This window comes from Schistocerca americana, chromosome 2 (genome assembly GCF_021461395.2).
Source record: "Schistocerca americana isolate TAMUIC-IGC-003095 chromosome 2, iqSchAmer2.1, whole genome shotgun sequence".
Classification (NCBI taxonomy): Eukaryota; Metazoa; Arthropoda; class Insecta; order Orthoptera; family Acrididae; genus Schistocerca; species Schistocerca americana.
The window spans coordinates 944,288,553-944,312,852 of NC_060120.1; positions in this window are offsets into that span (position 1 = coordinate 944,288,553).

The following is a 24,300-nucleotide window of genomic DNA, read 5'->3' on the forward strand; positions in this document are numbered from 1 at the left end:
TTACCGAATTCGTAATGCGACTCTGCCTCCGCCAGACTTTGGATGATTCTCCCCTTCCTCATCATCTCTCCCTCCCCCTACCCGCCATCCCTCTACCCTTTTTCTAAATGATTTAATGCTCTGTCTCTAACGACCTCGATGTTGAAGGTACCCAAAATTTCACCTTCAGATAAATTAATTTATATATTTCCACTAATGCTCACTTATTTAGCCCTGTAGTTTCAGTCAGAAGCACTGCACGCGATTCACAAAACAGCGCGTTTGAAGAGTAAAAACCATGAAACACATTCTACACAATTTCTGTAGAACCTTAGATGACTGTCAAGTTACGCTAGTAAGAGTACAGACCTGTTGCTTTCGGAAACCATTGCTTAATTATTACTGTACCCTTGTTTCCACGTTGGCACAAAAAATGGAGGCACTGTAGATTCTGACTAGAAACTTTGTTAAGGAGGTTGTTTGTATTTGCTGCTCTGCAATGATGAAGATAGGAAATCGTTGCGTGCCGCACAAAATCAGTCAGAACAAAGAATAAAACTATTGTCAGGAGGTATAGGAAGATGACATCTACATTGGCCAACAAGGCAACGTGCTGCAGTTTATCCCGCTCGCCAGAGAAGGATAACGAGTTCAGGTGGTGATTAGCTGCGCAGCGAATCGGTTCTGCAGGTATGAGGAATTAAATTTAGAAAGCATCGTATTATATCAAAAGACTATTTCTGACAAACTTGATTTATTCGTTAAATCCATTGTGGATAATGAGTTGCAACAGTGATTTAAATTGGCGGTTGACGTAGGTACCATATGCAACCAGTCGCTTTTTGTATTTGATGCAATTTATTGTAGATTAGTTTTCTAGTCACTTCAGGTTCAGCATCAAATGGAGGGGCTACTGGAACATTACTGTCTGGACGATATGTCGCTAGACTGCTAGGTTCGCCGTGACTGCATTGCATCTTGGTATCCGTAACAAATTCATTTCGATAATGAACATTTACACACACACACACACACACACACACACACACACACACGTACATACAGTATCTAGATGTATCGTTCAACAAGCATCTTCTAACCAAACTGCGTGCCTATGGAATATCGCCGCAGTCGTGTGACTGGATTCGTGATTTTCTGTCAGAAAGGTCACAGTTCCTAGTAACAGACGGAAAGTCATCGAGTAAAACAGAAGTTGCTGGCGACCGGCGTTCCCCAAGGAAGTGTTATAGGCCCTCTGTTGTTCCTGATCTATATTAACGACATAGGATACAATCTGGGTAGCCCTCTTAGATTGTTTGCAGATGATACTGTCATTTACCGTCTTGTAAAGTCATCGTATGATCAAAACCAATTGCAAAAGGATTTAGATAAGATATCTGCAATGGTGCGAAAAGTGGCAATTGACCTTGAATAAAGAAAAGTGTGGAATTATTCACACGAGTACTAAAAGAAATCCGCTAAATTTCGATTACACGATAAGTCACACAAATCTGAAGGCTGTAAATTCAACTAAATACTTAGGGATTACAATTACAAGTAACCTAAATTGGAACGATCACATAGGTAACGTTGTGGGTAGAGCAAACCAAAGACTGTGATTCACTGGCAGAACACGTAGAAGGTGCAACAGGTCTACTAAAGAGACTGCTTACACCAGACATGTCCGCCCTATTCTGGAGTATTTCTGTGCGCTGTGGGATCCGCATCAGGTGGGTCTGACGGATGACATCGAAAAGGTTCAAAGAAGGGCAGCTCGTTTTGTATTATCGCGAAGTAGGGGAGACAATGCCACAGTCATGATAAAAAAAAAAACAAGGCACAAGCAAAAGAAAAGAAGAAACAGCTCTACGAGTAAATCCCCGTTCACCTTGTCCAGACTCATGTTGGCTGTTCAACTGTAATGTACACTGATGCTTGTATTTCAACCTTACGTCGCCGTGCCGGTGCTGGCGCCTAACGTCAAGTTGTGATACTAACACTACTAACAACACAAATCGTGCAACGCAGAGTCTGAACATCATTCCTATAAAATTGAGCACCCTCATGGTAAATAGTTTTCCACTTACACTAGCTAAAACAACGAAAGTTCATTTATAACCGTCCTGTATAAATGGCTACTAATTTTGTCCTGAATAAATTCCCAAGGGACACGGGCGTTACCTCTGGGCACCAATTTCTCATTTTCTGGTTAATAACAGAGTTGTCCTTGTGTCGACCGAATTGGCAGTTCGCTACTGACGAGGAAAAACGATGATTACCGTGCTCACATCTCCAACAGTATATAAAGCAACAGACTTTGGGTAAAAAAAGCTGCGAGCGTTAAACTCACAGCTTCTCTCGAAAACTTTTCAAATAATCGTTGTTGGGAGTCGTTAGCGTACGCAAACTTCGCACAGCCAACAGGCAAGAATGGGTTGGTCTCGGGTCAACTCCGGCACAAAGGCTTGGCTGAAAAGGCGACGCAGAAGGAACTAAATATCTGCTATCTCCGTAGGCAAGGAAGCAGGAGGAATCTCATATCTGTGACATTACTTGGACGTGACTGGAAAGCTTTCAAAAATTTATTGTTGTTTGGAAGGCTCTCGTCTCTTCACATTTGACTGTAATATTTTATTTTGACACTGTCTTCATACTTTTGACAAAATTAACTGCAAATTGTTTGTTTCTTGTTGCTTGCGTTTGTTCAGGACAAGCTTGTCTCGAAATACGTGCCCTTATCCAGTATTCCTGTTGACATTACATTATTTACATATCATTTTATTCTACTTCTATGTAATTGCACTGTAAGGTTTTATCCTACATTACACCTACGATCAGATGGAGTGACGTCCATAAATTACCTTATAACCTAAGTTTTTTTATGTACAGTTTTGTTAACTTAGTTACTTTCTGTACAAATTTACTTTGTGTAGGAATTTTGTGTTATTTTTTGACAGTCGTAAAATGACAGATCGTTCCAATGTTCCTTTATGTTTGCAAGTAAATTATCTCTCAGGTAGTCACAGATACTTTTTGTTAGAGATACTGTGCATTATGTAGATGTGCGATCTATACTATCTACGATATAATTTATATAATTTACTTGTACACATAAGGCATCACTGGAACGATTTGTCATTTTACAACCGTCAAAAAATAACACAACATTCTTACACAAAGTAAATACGCGACCTATGTTAACAACATAATATATGAAATGACTTACGTTCTATTACATAGATATAGAATAAAGTGATACACATGATGTGATCAAAGGTATCCGGACACTTGGCCGAAAATAACTTACAAGTTCACGGCGCCCTCCATCGGTAATGCTGGAATTCGATACGGTGTTGGCCCACCCTTAGCCTTCATGACAGTTCCACTCTCGCAGGCATACTTTCAATCAGGTTATGGAAGGTTTCTTGGGGAATGGCAGCCCATTCTTCACGGAGTACTGCACTGAGGAGAGGTATCGATGTCGGTAGGTGAGGCCTGGCACGAAGTCGGCGTTCCAAGACATCCCAAAGGTTTTCTACAGGATTCAGGTCAGGACTCAGTGCAAGCCAGTCCATTACAGGGATGTTATTGTCGTGTAACCACTCCTCCACAAGCCGTTCATTATGAACAGGTGCTCGATCGTGGTGAAAGATGCAATCGCCATCCTCGAATTGCTCTTCAACAGTGGGAAGCAAGAAGGCGCTTCAAATATCAATGTAGGCCCACGCTGTGATAGTGCCACGCTAAACAACAAGGGGTACAAACCCCCTCTATGAAAAACACGATCACACCGTAACACCACCACCTCCGAATTTTACTGTTGGCACTACACACGTTGGCAGATGACGTTCACCGGACATTCGCCATACCCACACCCTGCCATCGGATCGCCACACTGTGTACCGTGATTCGTCACTCCACACAACGTTTCTCCACTGTTCAACCGTCCAATGTTTACGCCTCTTACACCAAGCGAGGCTTATGATCAGCCGCTCGACCTTGAAATCAGAGTTTTCTCATCTCCAGCCTAACTGCCATAGTACTTGTAGTGGATCCTGATGCAGTTTGGAATTCCTGTGTGATGGTCTGGATAGATGTCTGCCTATTACACATTACGACCCTCTTCAACTGTCGGTGGTCTGTCTCAGTCAACAGACGAGGTCGGCATGTTCGCTTTTTTGCTGTACGTGTCCCTTTACGTTTCCACTCCACTATCACATCGGAAACAGTGGACCTAGGGATGTTTAGGAGTTTGGAAATACCGCGTACATACGTATACACAAGTGACACCCAGTCACCTGACCACGTTCGAAGTCCATGAGTTCTGCGGAGGGGCCCCATTCTGTTCTCTCACGATTTCTAATGACTACTGACATCGCTGTAATGGAATACATGACAGTAGGTGGCAGCACAATGCACCTAATATAAAAAACGTATTTTTTTGTGGGTGTCCGGATACTTTTGATCGTATAGTGTACGAATTTAATGTTAACAAGAATACTAGATAATGCCACATATGCCAAAACAAACTTGTTGATAACTTATGTAATTAATAAGAAATAAACAATATGTAGCTAATTTTGTCAGAAGTATAAAGACTTTATGCAAGCTAATGGGCCGAGCACAGAAGAAGATTTTATTTTGTAATACACGATGGTATTTTCGGTACTTATGCCATTTTGAAGTGCTTAAAACAGTACTTCGGCATAACTCAAAAATTTCTGGCCATTATGTAAATATCGACATATTCGAGGCCGTTACCAAGAAAGTCTGCACTGACAATGGCCTAAGTGCCGATACTGCAGTCGTAAAACTGAAAAATACGATAAACACTGATTTCCTTCAAAATTTTCATTTTGACTGTGGACATGAAGCACCAGAATTTACTCAATTTATTACTGTGTTTGTAAATTTGGACCGCCTGCATAGCCGAATGGTTTCCGACGCAATGTAGACTGCTCAACATTTCTCTAGCTGACTCCCCAATAAGCATGCGGTGTCGCGTGATTGACATTGATGAACAAAGCGTGGAATGTGGACCTTCCATGGATGTGTGACATCCAATTCAGAGGATTCTTGCCTTCTATATAGGAGTGCCACCCTATAAGATCGAGCCTGGGATGATCCTTCGCCCGGTTAAGTCCTACTTTCCCCAATCAATACCAGATACAATGAACTGGATCAAAGGACTTTTCGTGTTCAACCTTTATCGGAATGGTCTCAAAGACGTGCTTGACTTTTGGACTTTCTTACGGGAATGACACAATCTATTGCGGTATTATTCCACATATTGTCAGATCTTTGCTGGTTCCTTAAACATTGTGTTCAGGGATCCTTCCTCCATCCGCTGTTGGGTAGTACCGGGTAAGAGAAGTTGATTCTGGTGTGCAGTGATATGAATCTTGAATTGGACAACTTATGAAGACTCTATTCCAAGAACACATACCCGATACCCCTCTGTGTAGAGTTGGGATCACAAAGCGGTTATATCGTCGTTCTTATACTGTATTACCGGAAGGGTATTCTCAGTTTGGTTGTACGAGGGCTATTCGGAAAGTAAGTTCCGATAGGTCGCCAAATGGAAATCACTGTGTAAATCCGATGGAGTTTTGCACAGATGTGTTAGGTAGTGTCTCCAGTATGCCCATAGACCGCGGCATGTCGCTCTTTTCAATTCTGAGCGCACAGTGAACACGTAGACATGCCTAAAAAATAATGTCGGTGAAATATTTCGCCTGATGTTATGCACCCCACATAACATAATTGTCATGCGTTTCGTTCTTCATGACAATTCTCGGCCGCATTCTGCAGGGGCGATGACGATGTTCCTGCAGCGTTTCTGATGGGAAGTGTTTGATCACCCAGAACACAGCCCCTAATTGGTTACTGCTGAATTTCATCTCTGCTCACGTGAACTGCTGGCTATAAAGGCAACATTTTGGCACAGACAATGAGCTGTAGGCGGGCATACAGCGTAGAGTGGAAATCACAGAAGGTTGCCTCCTTGACGAGGGTACCGGAAAGCTGGTACAACGCTAGCATAGTCGGAGCGGCGACTATGTAGAGAAGGAGCTAGAAGGTGTAGCAGTTGTTGGAAATTAATTTTTTTGGATTTTCACTGTGGTTTCCATTTCGCGACCGATGGGAACTTACTTTCTAATGAGTCCATGTATTTTGTTTTACAGCGTTCGCACATGTATCACTTTGTATTATAATTTTATTATGTGCATTATTTTTAGGAGCATGTGAGCCCAAAACCTTATAAAATATTAAAAGAATTAAGTTTCTGTTAGAAATTTGTTAGTGACGCAAGAGGAAAAATTTGTGCTATTTCCATTGTAAAAAAAAAATTTTGTTAGCGTCGCTGCCTTTGGTGTGGAAAGTCCCGAGTTCGATTCCCGGTACCTTCTCTGATTTTTATGAGGTAAGGAAATCTGGAATGGGGTCCACTCATCCTGGTGAGGCTAAATGAGGAGCTGCTGGAATAAAGAAGCAGCAGCATCATCATCAGGGTTCATCTACTGGCAATAAAGGCTGGAGGGATTGTCGGTATGCTGATCACATGTACTACGACCATAGAGTGACTCGTATTGTCTTGTAGGTAGCAGTCGGGCGTTTGGAGCAGGCCTAAGGCCTGAAGTGGGAGTGGTGTTTACGTTTGTAAATTTACTTAGAATGCCTGCATAGTTCCCGTCTGTTGATACATGCGTTTATGATACCACGAAGAACTCTTAATTCTCTTCCGCGGACAATGTTCTAGTTCCATTAATTACCTGATTCAAATGGCCTCTAGCTGCTTCAGAAATCTTTTATTTACCTTGCAGACGAAATACGTGGGCTGCCCCCTCGACTTGTTGTTCACGTAGAAGTCCCAGGTTGAATGCCCAGTAATAATGTCTCCTCAAATTTGGTTCAATATATTTCTGTTTCTCTAACGAGCAAAATGGTGACAACTTTTTTGTTATTTTATCCCTTCGTATTGTCTAATTGCTTCGTATGTGTTAATGATTCGTGTTCATTTGATAATAATACATTGGCTCCTATGCTCAGGGAATCAGAACAAGTCCACCACCAAAGGAACGAAAAATGGAAAGTGAAACGACGAAAACTTTCAATGTCAGAAACTCATCGGGAAACACAAATAACGGATACAAATTAAAGGTTAAAAATAATTTGTGACTCATAAAATTAAATTCCGTCACGTTGTTATTTGTAAATAAACGTATATTTTATTAAAAATGATCTGTTTTACTTCCAGTAACTGTCTCAGGTAATTCTGCTGCGGAAAGTTATGAAACAGTGTCCACTTTGCGTCATGAAGCCAAACAAGAAGATGCTTTAATACATAAACAACGAAACTGACACTCAAGTTGTTGAAGTGGTGTCAGACAAAAGACTTGCACCCGTCTTGGAATAGCAAGGTAGTTTTTAGATGAGATACATAATGTAGGTATTACACTGCCAAATTTTCTTTGACAAAGAAATTTGATTAAATTTCCTTTGACAAAGATCTTTGACGTAGCACAAAAGGGGAGGCGCTCAGTAGCTCGGTACGGGCTTTTGTTGAAGTTTCGAAAACATACCTTCACCGAGGAGTCAAGCAGTATATTGCTCCCTCCTATGTATATCTCGAGAAGAGAGGATAAAATCAGAGAGATTAGAGCCCACACAGAGGCATACCGACAATCTTTCTTTCCACGAACAATACGAGACTGGAATAGAAGGGAGAACCGATAGAGGTACTCAAAGTACCCTCCGCCACACACCGTTAGGTGGCTTGCGGAGTATGGATGTACACTCCTGGAAATTGAAATAAGAACACCATGAATTCATTGTCCCAGGAAGGGGAAACTTTATTGACACATTCCTGGGGTCAGATACATCACATGATCACACTGACAGAACCACAGGCACATAGACACAGGCAACAGAGCATGCACAATGTCGGCACTAGTACAGTGTATATCCACCTTTCGCAGCAATGCAGGCTGCTATTCTCCCATGGAGACGATCGTAGAGATGCTGGATGTAGTCCTGTGGAACGGCTTGCCATGCCATTTCCACCTGGCGCCTCAGTTGGACCAGCGTTCGTGCTGGACGTGCAGACCGCGTGAGACGACGCTTCATCCAGTCCCAAACATGCTCATTGGGGGACAGATCCGGAGATCTTGCTGGCCAGGGTAGTTGACTTACACCTTCTAGAGCACGTTGGGTGGCACGGGATACATGCGGACGTGCATTGTCCTGTTGGAACAGCAAGTTCCCTTGCCGGTCTAGGAATGGTAGAACGATGGGTTCGATGACGGTTTGGATGTACCATGCACTATTCAGTGTCCCCTCGACGATCACCAGTGGTGTACGGCCAGTGTAGGAGATGGCTCACCACACCATGATGCCGGGTGTTGGCCCTGTGTGCCTCGGTCGTATGCAGTCCTGATCGTGGCGATCACCTGCACGGCGCCAAACACGCATACGACCATCATTGGCACCAAGGCAGAAGCGACTCTCATCGCTGAAGACGACACGTCTCCATTCGTCCCTCCATTCACGCCTGTCGCGACACCACTGGAGGCGGGCTGCACGATGTTGGGGCGTGAGCGGAAGACGGCCTAACGGTGTGCGGGACCGTAGCCCAGCTTCATGGAGACGGTTGCGAATGGTCCTCGCCGATACCCCAGGAGCAACAGTGTCCCTAATTTGCTGGGAAGTGGCGGTGCGGTCCCCTACGGCACTGCGTAGGATCCTACGGTCTTGGCGTGCATCCGTGCGTCGCTGCGGTCCGGTCCTAGGTCGACGGGCACGTGCACCTTCCGCCGACCACTGGCGACAACATCGATGTACTGTGGAGACCTCACGCCCCACGTGTTGAGCAATTCGGCGGTACGTCCACCCGGCCTCCCGCATGCCCACTATACGCCCTCGCTCAAAGTCCGTCAACTGCACATACGGTTCACGTCCACGCTGTCGCGGCATGCTACCAGTGTGAAAGACTGCGATGGAGCTCCGTATGCCACGGCAAACTGGCTGACACTGACGGCGGCGGTGCACAAATGCTGCGCAGCTAGCGCCATTCGACGGCCAACACCGCGGTTCTTGGTGTGTCCGCTGTGCCGTGCGTGTGATCATTGCTTGTACAGCCCTCGCGCAGTGTCCCGAGCAAGTATGGTGGGTCTGACACACCGGTGTCAATGTGTTCTTTTTTCCATTTCCAGGAGTGTAGATGTAGATTACACAATCATTAAATGTTTTGTCAGACTTCCTTCTGAACGGCCGACGAGGACTCATTACTATGTTCTGTAGTTGAGTGTACTGCAGTTGTATTGTCACTGTACTTGCAAGAGGAGCAGGAGAAAAGGAAAAAGAAACATACTTGGCGTGAGGCTGTGGGTTTAACGGCTAAGTGAGAAAGGCGTAAAACACAGTTTGTTACGGGAGCTGCAAGTCGAGGATGTAAAGTCGTATCAAAATTACTTGCGAATGGACTGAAATACCTATCAGTATGTGCTCGGAAAGTGGTTCCTCACATTACGAAGCAGAACGATCACCTCAGAAATGCACTATCTGCAGAAGACAGACTTATCATAACGCTACGATACAGCTACTGTAGTTTCCAGCATAGCACTCGAATACTGCAGCGCACACTGATGAAAATAATACCTGAAACATGTGAAGCTATTTACAAAGCAATGAAGGGCGAATATCTGAAGGCAATTAACTGTTTAGTAAATACTATAATCAAGAAGAAATATTCTTATTTCTATAAAAGAAGTAATTTTATCCCTTATATCCTCGGGGCTACATCCTGGCCGTACTTCAAGGATAATGGTGGCCGCAATATTTTTGTAGCTCAGATTTCGTCTTCTTTTATTTTCGTATTCGGAATGCCGCAAGTTACACAGCGTCTCATCCGCCTCATACATTTATATAAATTTCGTTATAGATATTACGCACCATGTAGGTTCCTAACCATGTTGATAAACATTAGATGTCTGTCAGTTGCAGCGATGCTAGCGCTCCAAGCGCTTACATTTCTCCATGCAGTAAACAAGAGACGAATGATTTCTTTGATCAAATCTAAAGCGAGGTACTACATTTGATCAAAGAAAATTTGACCAAGACCTGTCTTCGGAAAGCTTCTTTATTACAGTATCTGATAATGTAATACCGCCCAAACAAATACCAACAACCCTTTAATGAAACAGGCTACTGCAGTTTACAGGAAATGCTCAGCTCACATTAAAAATCCTCTATATAATGCTGTCGGTAGCACCTTCAGTGATCGGTGTGGCCGAGCGGTTCTAGTCGCTTCAGTCTGGAACCGCGCGACCGCTGCGGTCGCAGGTTCGAATTCTGCCTCGGGCACGGATGTGTGTGATGTCCTTAGATAGGTTTAAGTAGTTCTAAGTTCTAGGGGCCTGATGACCTCAGATGTTAGGTCCCATAGTGCTCAGAGCCATTTGAACCATTTTTCATAGGCTATTTTTACAGCAATTGCACATGTCTCCCGCCAGCACGCAGCTGCCAAAAAAGATAACGTTTGTTCCGCAAATTTAGACGGAAAGAAATGACATGTCACCCCGTTTGAAACTGGACGACCACTCAAAAGCTTGTGTTTCCTCCGTTGAATCATCCTTGTACACCGTTTTTAACATTACAAGAGTTTCTGTGCCAGTTTTCCCTAGCAAGAAGCAAAAATTTACGGTCGCGCGCACTTCACCAGCATCAGCCATTAGAGAAGCGACGAGCATACAAAGCAAACAGCACTAAAAATTCTCAGAAACCGAACGGAACCTTGTTTAACGACGTCCTTTGGCCTACAGACTCGGGAATAGTGCTCTATACGCTCCTTGTGGTAGAATGCCCTTCTACGAAAACACTGCACATTATATCAGTTCGGTTTCTGTTGGGGTACCCACTCGTATTTGAGACCAGTTTCCGCTCTTTTACTTTCATGCTCCAGCAGCTACCTTCAGTTATTCCCATGTGCTCTTTAGTTATTCTCAGAAACTCTCTGTGAACGTCGCTAGTTGTCTTTCGCTGGCGTAGCTTTAACGTACGAAAGCTGGCAGGACGCACGCGCTTCGCAGAGCATCGGAGAAGCACTTGTTGCACGGCGAGAGCTGTTAGGTTGGCAGTACCGTGTCGTGCTGTCACCACTCGCCGCTCCTTAGAGTTCCTCATCTCGGAACTGAATCCCCTGCACAAACTGTATAATTTGCTAGAATGTTTAACCAGAAATAAGTTATGGAGAATAACGTAGAAGTTTGAGTCAGAAGTCAACTGCCTTTTAACAAGACACCGAGCGAGGTGGCGCAGTGGTTAGCACACTGGACTCGCATTCGGGAGAACGACGGTTCAATCCCGCGTCCGGCCATCCTGATTTAGTTTTTCCGTGATTTCCCTAAACCGCTCCAGCCAAATGCCGGGATGGTTCATTTGATAAGCCGACTTCCTTCCCCGTCCTTCCCTCATCCGATGAGACCGATGATATCGCTGTTTGGTCTATTCCCCCAAACAATCCAATCCAATCTTTAACAAGAGAAGATCTAGCAGTTACAGCGAGCATCGCGCGGCTGCTTCACGAGTCTACCACGACCTATCACGAGATTACGTTTCTATGAAAACGACTCTGTGTTGCTGCAGTTCGACTACGGCTTCCAGGTAGGGCTGACAGAAGAATTGTCCACTTGACAGTTAAAAGCTAGCAACAGTGCCGACAGCCGCCAGGGCTTATCTCTTGCCGTATGAATTATAGTTTGGCATGACCCACATGAGCAGCCTGTTGGTGTTACCAGGAAGTAATCTACTACTTGTACATTATTTTATTTGATCACATTTTGCCATAAGTACGATGTTTTTGTTCTTGTTGTTTATGCCACAGAATTTAAGCAGTCACTGGTTCTGCCCAGTAAATTTATTATGAGCTACAATAGAACATTCTGTACACTATCATGTTTTATTAAGTGACATCAACGTTTCCTTACATCTGGTGAGAATACACATCTCATTCATGTCTGGCACACAGGAAACTACACAAAAACATCGCTTGTGCTTATAAATGTGTGTGTGTGTGTGTGTGTGTGTGTGTGTGTGTGTGTGTGTGTGTGTGTGTGTGAAATCTTATGGGACTTAACTGCTAAGGTCATCAGTCCCTAAGCTTACACACTACTTAACCTAAATTATCCTAAGGACAAACACACCCACCCATGCCCAAGGGAGGACTCGAACCTCCGCCGGGATCAGCCGCTCAGTCCATGACTGTAGCGCCTTAGACCGCTCGGTTAATCCCTCGCGGCGCTTGCACTTGTACAAAGCTGTACTTGTACTGTAGCGTTTTAAACTATTAAACTTAGTTAAAATTCTAAAATGTTACACTTGAACACAAATACTGTTATATTTCAATTATATTATGACAAATGTTAATATAAAGCAAATTTTTATTATAGAAATCACAGGAAAATACAGTTTGCGTTAATACAGATTAGTTTTCATTAAAAAGAAACTCCGCAATATATCAATTTTATCTTATCAATGAAATACATATTATACTGTCCAGGAGTTTTCTTGTTCATTTTCTGCCTCGTCGTTCAGTAACATAAAAAATGTTCAAATGTGTGTGAATTCCTAAGGGACCAAGCTTCTTAGGTCATCGGTCCCTAGACTTACACACTACTTAAACCAACGTATACTAGGAACAACACACACACCCATGCCCGAGGGAGGACTCGAACCTCCGCCGGGACCACAGTCCGTGACACTCCGCGCGGCTTTCAGTAACATATTTCCATACCCTGTGGCTTCTAAGAAGATATTGCATATACCTCTGCTATATTTCAAGCGTTAGTCATTTAGCCATAAACTGTGTAACAAATGCAAAATTTCTAGAAATGAATATTGATTATCAGTTGAAGTCGTGTGAACACACCAAGCCCACTTGCAAACAGAATGTCATCAGCATGTTGTGTCCTTAACATGCAGTGTCTTTTAGTTCATATGTACACTCAATTCTTAGCTTTGGCATTCTTTTTTGGGGAACAAATGCACATAATATGAACAGAATTTTCGAACTCCAGAAAAGGGCAAGAAGAGTAATAACCAAAAATAGTAGTCGAGCTCATTGTAAAGATCTGTTCAAACACTGGGGATGTTAACTGCTCTATGTGAATACGTGTAACAGTGAGTTGTACACATCAAAAACAACATTGGTGATTACTGCACATACAGCTCTGTCCATGAGCATGGAACAAGAGCTAGACTAAACTTACACTTACCAAGAAAAAAATAAACATAAAACTCAAAACAACACTTTCTACCAAGGAATAAAACTGTACAATAAATTACCGAAACATATTAATGAAATTGCAAAAATACACTTATTTAAAAAGGCAGCTACAAAGTACCTGCTATGCAATACATCTTATACACTGAAGGATTACTTAGATAAAACAGAGTAGGGGTTTGGTAAAAAAAGTTATACAAATAAATAATAATAGTGATTATAAAACATCCAAAATTCCACATAACACCTTCACACTATGTTTTCTTTCCCTTCTGTTTTCTCCTTCTTTTTCCCTTTTCTGGAAAAACTTACCCCCAAGCTACGCATAGCACAATAGTAACATTTCTTTCTCTTCCTGAGCTCAATATCTCACTCATTATAGAGGGATGCTGACTCAGATTTTCAGGATAGGAAAAGGGAAGTTGTGGTACAGAAAATGGCCCAGCGATCACCAGTGTGCGTGTGTGTAGTGAGTGAAGTGTTATGAAACAGTGTGTGTTCAGTGTCTGATGGTGAGATATGAGTGAACAGTGTCCAAACGCATTATTTAATAAGTTATTTGTAAAAAAAAAAGTACTGTATACCAAGAGTAAATCTAATGATTGTCTGTACCTAGAAGTCTGTAAATGTACGTGTATACAAATTAGCTTATTTTAAATTGGTCTGAACTTGTAAATAGTTTGACGTGTCCTATATCCCTGTAAAAACAGATCTACGGGTGAATAAAACTACTACTACTACTACTACTACTACTATTGCTACTTGTTGCCATAAACACCTGTACGTCGTCCTTCCTTGACTTCTCCTTCCTGTAGATTTGAATCTTTTGATTTAGAAAAGTAGTCTTTGGCTACTCGTTCTGTAAATGTTTTCAGACCACTTACTTCCGTTCTCATGGATTTTATGTCCTAATTTGCAAGTGTTCAATTCATTCCTAATGTTATAAAAGTGGATGTATGTACCTATGTTCCAGATCTCCGCTTAAACCACTGTATCGATTTCAACCAAACTTGGCATATATATCTCATAATGCCTGAGAAGTACCACTGTAGGGATAAGAACCACCTATCCCTAAAAGGAATGAGGGCAAAAAAGAAGCGTACCTCACGACGTGCACATAGCCAGGCTATATTGATGTAGTATTTGAGAATGTGAGCTCCTCGTGACTTGCAACAAACTCCACACAGAACTTCAAACTTTTATACGAGACTTTTGAAGCTAACGCTCCCTACGAAATGATAAAAGGAAAAAAGTTTATTGCTTACTACGTTTTCGCTGCTACGCAGTAAAACTGCCATATCAGGCATGACGTTTTAATTTATTGCTTCCTGAATACCGACTATATTCGCAACACATTTCGCAGACATTGTCCAAATATACCAATGGATGTGCCTGCAAAATTTTATAATTCTCTAACGTACAGTTTAGGAGATATGGCATCCTAAACAATGAGCTGCGTGCAAACAAAACTTCAGAGTGAAATTGGCTAGAGATGTACGTGAAAGTGAAATGTGTTAAATACATGTGAAACATACGTTACATGTCCTTATGTCGGCAAAGACACTGGTAAAATGCTTCTCCTATACCGTGGCTGGATCGGTTTCAACTAACTTACTACCTCTTACTGGGGTTGTTCACAGAGAAGGACGATGATGACGAGATGGTCACACAGAGAGTGGGAAGTAGGCGACAGATAAAGATAGGTGAGGGGGGAAACGGAGAGAGTAAGCGGAGGAGAAGGGCCGAGAGAGGGGCAGGAGGAGAAGAATAGTGAGAGAGGGAGGGGAGATGGAAAGGCAGTAGGGGAGGAAGAAACGGACAGAAAAAGGTAGGGCTTGATAGCGAGAGGGAGAGAGGGAGACGCAAAGAGAGAGGAGCACGAGGAGGTGGACAGTGAGATTGGGGAGGAGAAAGTGGACTAAGAGAGGGGGAAGAGCTGATGGAGAGAGAGAGTGGGGGGAAAGATCAGATGGACTAATAGAAGATAAGGATAAATATATACCAAGGTAACGCCAGGAACTCAGCTAATATTTTGTATAAATCTATTTGGTGGCCCATTTCCGTATTACGTAATGCGTGATCATCTTTAGTGATTTGTCATGGTACTCAGCGTCATTAACGTGGGAGTATTTTGCTGCTTTACACTATTTGATACTGTGAAGTGCACTCAGTAGCGCTTCTGAAAACCTGCCGCAGTCTGGCTTGCTTACAGAGCTTACACATAGAACAAACAGTCGTGTAGGTGGCTGAGTGTGTGTATATTGGTGTGCGTATGTTTATGTTATGGCTGAGGGCGTAATGTTTGCGCGTGTATCCAGCACAGTGCTCCCACTGTCTTGCCTCTTCTTCGTTGATGCGGCCTGACGCAGAAGCGGCGGGTTCAGTGCAGGTAGACAGTGCTTCCAACATATCCACCGTCGGCCTCCACTGGTCCGGTCGCCTCCGAGAGCTCGAAGGCTGCTGCCGCTGCTACTGCGGCGTGATCTCTCTGCGACCGGTTTTGTCAGTCTTGATCGTTCTCAGTGCGCCATACTCACCGCACACTCATTAAAACGTATTATAATCCTAAAACACCACTCTGTCCAATAGAGAAAAGAAACACCTTTTATTTGAAAACTGACATGTTACCACTTGGAAGCACGCGGCCTTTGTAACGTTTGTACACTGCTGGCCACCGTAAATGCAACACCCTGAAGGAAGCATCCGAATCAAGTGAAATTTACACGATGGGTTTGCAGCGATGAGATATGCAACTGATTAGAATTTCAGCGCAGACGCACATCACGCGCGCCTGTGGCGCCACCTCATAGCGCCATTTGAGGCTTGGCGATTTCCACGAGTGCACGTTCGGCACGTGTGTTTACCTTGTGGTTGTCTCACAAGACGATCAGTTATGCTTCGTAGACAACAGCGAACATCGTTTGATCAAGTATCCGAGTTCGACAGAGGAAGGATAGTGGCTTACCGAGATTGTGGATTATCATACAGAGAAATCGCTAGTCGTGTTGGACGAAACCAAACAACTGTAATGCGGATATGTGACCGTTGGATGCAGGAGGGTACGACGGACCGACGTGGTCGATCGCATTCACCTCGGTGCACCACTGCACGTGCTGATAGGCAAATTGTGCGCATGGCAGTGACGGATCGCTCAGTGACATCCCGAACCATAGCACAGCACATAGCGTCTGTAACGCATCATCCAGTGTCTGCGCGTACCATTCGACGCCGTTTACAGCAGAGTGGTCTGTCCGCAAGACGTCCATTGCTTCGTCTACCATTGACGCAGAACCACAGACGTCTCCGTCGCCAATGGTGTGATGACAGACGGATGTGGACGGCAGAATGGAATGACGTTGTCTTTACTGACGAGGCACGCTTCTGTCTGCAGCACCACGATGGTCGGATTCGAGTGTGGAGACACCGTGGAGAGAGGATGCTGGACAGCTGCATTATGCACCGCCACACTGGTCTTGCACCGGGTATTATGGTATGGGGCGGTATTGGATATTACTCTCGCACGCCTCTAGTACGCATTGCCGGTACTTTAAATAGCCGGCGCTACATATCCGAGGTGCTGGAGCCACTTGTCCTTCCTTACCTTCAGGGCTCGGCCACAGCCGTATAATGCGCGACCACACGTGGCACGCATTGTCCAAAGGTTCTTCGTCAATAACCAGATTGAATTGCTTCCCTGGCCGGCTCGCTCTCCGAATCTTTCGCCGATAGAAAACATGTGGTCCATGGTTGTTCAACGAGTGACCCAGATTACATCCCCAGCTACCACACCAGATGATCTTTGGCAACGTGTGGAAGCTGCTTGGGCTGCTGTACCCCAGGAACACATCCAACGTCTCTTTGACTCAATGCCGAGACGTGTGGCAGCGGTGATCTCCAACAATGGCGGCTACTCTGGCTACTGATTCTGGCGGGAACCACATGTCACAGACGTCTGTAAACGTAATCATTTGATACTTGGTCAACATGTTATCTACAAAATAAATCTTGTTGTGCTACCTCTTGTCTTTCTCGGTGTTGCATTTACGGTGGCCAGCAGTGTATAATAATAATTTATTACGTCAACGATCGCTTAGATATATATAAAAAATAGACATTACAGGTGTTGGCAAATACAGTGAAGTGACAAAAGTCATGGCATGCTCCCTGTATCATGTCGGACCTCCTTTTGCCCGGTCTAGTGCTGCCACTCGACGTGACATAGAGTCAACAAGTCGTTGGATGTCCACTGCAGAAATACTGAGCAATCCTGCCTCTGTAAACAGCAGTCCACAATTGCGAAACTTGTCAGGTCCCCAGAGGATTAAATTAACAAAATGACATAGCTATTCATAATGTAAAGGTTCAGCCAGTGCTTCCTACGCGGACGCCCCGCGGAGTGAAACCCGAAGTTCCGCAGACACGGAAGGGAAAGTGTCACACAGTACAAATAGCCTGAGCTAGTAAACAAGTCGAGGATACCAACAGCGCGTCTCTCGGACCTTGGAGGCCCAGAGGGAACTTTCCGCCCCGGGACTCTGCCGGACATATCGAAACCAATATGGGTTCACAGCGACGAAATGTCCGGGAAGACCGAAAAATAAGCAAGTGAAAGCGGATGCAAGGGCTGCATCCGAGCAGGGCAGACCTTCAAAATGGGCATCCACGAGCAGCAAGAAGTAGAAGTCGAAGAGGACACAAGCAGACGAGGCCCGGCAGTATCGAGAAGGTAGCAGCCGCTACTGATGAGTCTATAGGAACTGCAACTACGAGAAGACGGTGATGCTCTGGTGGAAGCAACTACAACTGTCACTTAAGGAGAAGTTTTGCATTGGAATAGTTTTGAACAGGGACAGTTTGTCTCTGTCTCAAGTCGCCTCTACAGTTAGTTTCAGCAATAGAAGGAACAAGCCACTGGCTGATGCTTGTCTCCTGTGAGATAGGACAAGGGTCCATTATTTAAACGAAGAGTGAATTCAAAGGTGGTAGTTCTCGTGAGTAGTTGTTCCCGACATAGAGTGATAAGTGGAGATTCTGGCTGAATCTATAGAAGTGTACAGAGTAAGGGGAACGGTCTGACACCTCACATGTCCTTTGTGATAGTAGTTCAATAAATTGCGTTAAAGGAGAAATCTCACCTTACTGTTTTGACATTTCAGTGCTGCCAATTCCCCCCTGTACCCGGTACCTATTGAAAGTATTGTCTAATGTATCTACACCTCCTACACGCCCTTAGACAGTCCGGGAGATTCTACTCCCTCTCACCTTCGTAATAAAGGCTAGTTAAAGGGAACCACAAACCCATAATTGTCTTCAACGTCCCGACTGTGCCACGCAGGCTCGACCAACTCTACATTGCTATCCGGGACATGTGCCGGGACGCGACAAACTGTTGCCGGTGCCGGATTTTGTGTACAAACTCACCTCTCGATTATGTCCCATAAATGTTCGACGGGATTCATGTCCGGTGATCTGGGTGGTTAAAACATTCGCTCGAATTTTCCAGAATTTTCTTCGAACCAGTCGCGAACAATTGTGGCCCAGTGACATGACGCATTGACATCCGTAAAAATTTCATCGTTGTTTGGGAAGATCAAGTTCATGAATGAGTGCAGATGGTTTGTAAGTAGTCGAACATAACCTTCGCCACCAGAAGACCGAGTCCATTCCAGGTAAACACAGCACACGACATTATAGAGCCACCACCAACTGGCACAGTGCATTGTTGACAACTTGAGTCCATTGCTTCGTGGGTCTGCAGCACGCTCCTGCCCTACCATCAGCTCTTGGCAACTGAAACTGGGACTCATCTGACCGGGCCACAGTCTTCCAGTCACCTAGGATCCAAACGATGGGTCATCCCAGGAGAGGCGCTGCAGGCAATGTCGCGCTGTTAGCAAAGTCACCTGCGTCGGTCGTCTGCTGACACACACCATTAATGCACACTGTCGTAACGGATACGTTTGTCGTACACTGATTTCTTCACTCAGAGTTGCTTGTCTGATAGCACTACAACGGTGCGCAAACACCACTGCTATCGCTCGTTAAGTGAAGGCCGTCGGCCTCTGCAATGTCCGTGATCAGAGGTAATGCCAGAAATTTGGTATTCCCGGCGCACTCTTGACATTGTGGTTCGCGGAATGTTGATTTCCCTAACGGTTTACGAAATGGAATGTCCCATGAGTCTAGCTTCAGCTACCATTCCGCGTTCGAAGTCTGTTAATTTACGTCGTGCGGCCACAGTCACATTGGAAACCTGTTCACATAAATCACCTGAATACAAATGACAGCTTTGCCAATGTACTGCCCTTTTGTGTACGCGATACTACCGCCATCTGTATACAGGGTGGTCCATTGATCGTTACCGGGCCAAATATCTCACGAAATAACCGTCAAACGAGAAAACAACAAAGAACGAAACTTGCCTAGCTTGAAGGGGGAAACCGGATGCTACTATGATTGGCCCGCTAGATGGCGCTGTCTTAGGTCAAACGGATATCAACTGCGTTTCTTTAAATAGGAACCCACATTTTTTATTACATATTCGTTAGTACATAAAGAAATATGTTTTAGTTGGACCACTTTTTTCGCTTTGTGATAGATGGCGCTGTAATAGTCACAAACATATGGCTCACAATTTTAGACGAACAGTTGGTAACAGGTAGGTTTTTCAAATTAAAATACAGGACGTAGGTACGGTTCAAATGGCTCTGAGCACTATGCGACTTAACTTCTGAGGCCATCAGTCGCCTAGAACTTAGAACTAATTAAACCTAACTAACCTAAGGACAGCACACACATCCATGCCCGAGGCAGGATTCGAACCTGCGACCGTAGCAGTCACGCGGTTCCAGACTGAAGCGCCTAGAACCGCACGGCCACACCGGCCGGCGAACGTAGGTACGTTTTAACATTTTATTTCGGTTGTTCCAATATGATACATGTACCTCTGTGAGCTTATCATTTCTGAGAACGCATGCTGTTACAGCGTGATTATCTGTAAATACCACATTAATGCAATAAATGCTCAAAAGGATGTGCGTCAACCTCAATGCATTTGGCAATATGTGCAACGACATTCCTCTCAACAGCGAGTAGTTCGCCATCCATAATGTTCGCACATGCATTGACAATGCGCTGACGCATGTTGTCAGGTGTTGTCGGTGGATCACGATATCCTTCAACTTTCCCCACAGAAAGAAGTCCGGGGACGTCAGATCCGGTGAACGTGCTTCGATGACCAATCCACCTGTCATGAACTATGCTATTTGTGGTGTCACCGCCAGGCACCACACTTGCTAGGTGGTAGCCTTTAAATCGGCCGCGGTCCGTTAGTATACGTCGGACCCGCGGGTCGCCACTGTCAGTGATTGCAGACCGAGCGCCACCACACGGCAGGTCTAGAGAGACGTCCTGGCACTCGCCAGTTGTACAGCCGACGTTCATAGCAATGGTTCACTGACAAATACGCTCTCATTTGCCGATACGATAGTTAGCATAGCCTTCAGCTACATTTGCTACGACCTAGCAAATCGCCGTATTCAATTGATAATTAATATTATGAAGCATGTACCGTAACGAGAGATGTTCTACAATTGTGGATTTAAGTTAAGTATTACATCATCTACGCACTTTATTTGCAATTCTCAAGATATTGTCCGGCCCCAGACCTCACGCCAGTAAGCGTGTAATTAAACGCGTGCATTTCGGCCTCCTCTAGAAACACAGTGTTGGCTCTTCTGCCAACACTACACTATTCAATACCGCATCAACCGCACGCGAGCTATGTGCCGGACATCCATCATATTGGAAGTACATCGCCATTCTGTCATGCAGTGAAACATCTTGTAGTAACATCGGTAGAATATTACGTAGGAAATCAGCATACATTGCACCATTTAGATTGCAATCGATAAAATGGGGGCCAATTATCCTTCCTCCCATAATGCCGCACCGTACATTAACCCGCCAAGGTCGCTGATGTTCCACTTGTCGCAGCCATCGGGGATTTTCCGTTGCCCAATAGTGCATATTATGCCGGATTACGTTACCGCTGTTGGTGAATGACGCTTCGTCGCTAAATAGAACGTGTGCAAAAAATCTGTCATCGTCCCGTAATTTCTCTTGTGCCCAGTGGCAGAACTGTACACCATGTTCAAAGTCGTCGCCATGCTATTTCTGGTGCATAGAAATATGGTACAGGTGCAATGTTGATGTAGCATTCTCAACACCGACATTTTTGAGATTCCCAATTCTCGCGCAATTTGTCCGCTACTGAGTGCTTAGCAGCTACAGCAGCTAAAACACCTACTTGGGCATCATCATTAGTTGCAGGGCGTGGTTGAAGTTTCACATGTGGCTGAACACTTCCTCTTTCATTAAATAACGTAACTATCCGGCAAACGGTCCGGACACTTGTATGATGTCGTCCAGGATACCGAGCAGCATACATAGCACACGCCCGTTGGGCATTCTGATCACAACAGCCACACATCAACACGATATCGACCTTTTCCGCAATTGGTGAACGGTCCATTTTAACACGGGTAATGTATCACGTAGTAAATACAGTCCGCACTAGCGGCATGTTACGTGAAACCACGTACTTATACGTTTGTAACTATTACAGCGCCATCTATCACAAAGCGAAAAAAGTGGTCCAACTAAAACATTCGTATTTCCTTACGTACTACACGAATATGTAATAAAAAACGGGGGTTCCTATTTTTTAAAAACGTAGTTGTTATCCGTTTGACCTATGGCAGCGCCATCTAGCGGGCCAACCATAGCGCCATCTGGTTTCCCCCTTCAAGCTAGACGAGTTTCGTTCTGTGTAGTTTTTTCGTTTGATGCTTATTTCGTAAAATGTTTGGCCCGGTCACTATCAATGGACCATCCTGTATGTGTATATGGCTGCCGCGCGGAGTGGCTGCGCGGTTTGAGGCGTCACTTCTCGGAGCGGGAGGCCAATCCCGCCAGAGGTTCGAGTCCTCCCTGGGGCATGCGTGTGTGTGTCGTCGTTAGCGTAAGTTAGTTTAAGTAGTGTGTTAAGTCTAGGGACCGATGACCTCAGCAATTTGGTCCCATACGAATTCACACACATTTGAACATTTTATATATGGCTATTGCATGAGTTTTGTCACCTCAATGTATTTGCCGTCTGCAGACATACTTAATCCACAAAAGGCTTTGTACACACACACACACACACACACACACACACACACACACACACACACACTATAGTTAAGCAATTTGAACATCATAAAGTCATTTTACGTTTCAATGAATGCACATATCGTAACATAGTAAAAGTCTTTTATCATATGACCACAACGAGCCTTGTAACGATAATATGACGTGAATATAAAAGTTCTATACAATACATTACGTAGCGCTTGTTTTTCGTTCTTATAACTTTTATTTCACGATGTTGATGTAAACAAATTAGTTTACTTTGTATACAGCTTAAAGTTCTTCCTACATTATATGTTATGTGCGAGATTGCTGGTGGTTCTTTGTTGTATTATACAGTTCTTTTGACAACTTTCCGGGGGTGCCGAGCCGGTTATCAACATACACACATCCGACAGCAGTGGATGTCCTCTGATGTGGTTAGACACTGGACTCGGATTCGGGAGGACGACGGATCAATCCCGCGTCCGGCCATCCTGATTTAGGTTTTCCGTGATTTCCCTAAATCACTCCAGGCAAATGCCGGTATGGTTCCTTTCAATGGGCACGGCCGACTTCCTTCCCCGTCCTTCCCTAATCCGATGAGACCGATGACCACGCTGTCTGGTCTCCTTCCCCAAACAACCCAACCCCTCAACTGCGATTTGGGCAATAAAACTTCTATTTTGGAAGCCTTTTTAGATTTAAGTGCTCGCTTTCCCCGCGCGCTGTTCGAGAGTGGAACGGTAGAGAAGTAACTTGGCGGTGGTTGGATGAATCCTCTGCCAGACACTTAGGTCTGAATTGCAGCGTAGTCATGCAGATGTAGACGCACCGAAGCCGATGCTGAGTGATCAACCCAGCCCCACATACAATAACACTCCTGCATGGTTGGAACCTGCGGACACTCTCATTCGAGCTTTTGTCCGTCCTCCTGAATGTAGGTTTGTGCTACTTTGGCCGTTCACCTACGTAATGAAATAAAACACCTGCAGCCGTCCTATCTATGTTATTTATTATATAGCAACCAGTTTCGGTGACTAAGGTCACCATCTTCAGGCCTTAACTGACGCTGAGGGGGGTGAACTCCAATCGTATACACGATCTCATTAATGGCCAACTTCTATGAAATGGCTTCGTAGAATACTGACGGGTGGCGTAAGACCGTCGCATTGAACGGAGATTATATTCAAAAATAGTGTTTCGAAACTAGAAGAGCGGGAAATAATATAGTGTATTAAAATCCTGAATAAAATCAACTTTTCAGAAAATATGTGATGCATTACTTATGTTGCATACTTTTATACAAAACGCCCCTCGTACTACGCGATCCCGTGGCGAAACGTGCTGATTCCCGGGGGCGCTATTCCAGCAGTCTGAGTGTGACAGTGGCAAAGCGCGCTCTTGAACTGACAGTCCGTACCCCAAGAACAGAGTTAGTTTTCCTTGGCCTTGACGTTCAGGTGGTGGCGGAGCTGTGTAGAGGCGCTTTCTCCCACCCCTGACTTATCAACTGGAGATAGCATTATCCTAATGTTTGAATAAAACCTGTCGGTCGATGTGGCCGATCGGTTCTAGGCGCTTCAGTCCGGAACCGCGCGACCGCTATGGTCGCAGTTTCGAATCCTGCATCGTGGATGGATGTGTGTGATGTCCTTAGGTTAGTTAGGTTTAAGTAGTTCTAAGTCTAGGGGACTGATGACCTCAGATGTTACGTCCCATAGGGCTTAGAGCCATTTTTTAATCAAAACTTGCATATTGCAACCGAGGAGAAGGCGCAGTCTCAAGATTACCAATTAGTCGCATAAGCAGTGCTAGGAAACGAGCGCAAGCCCTGATAAAATGACGGTAGGAGGATGTCGTTCTGAGAT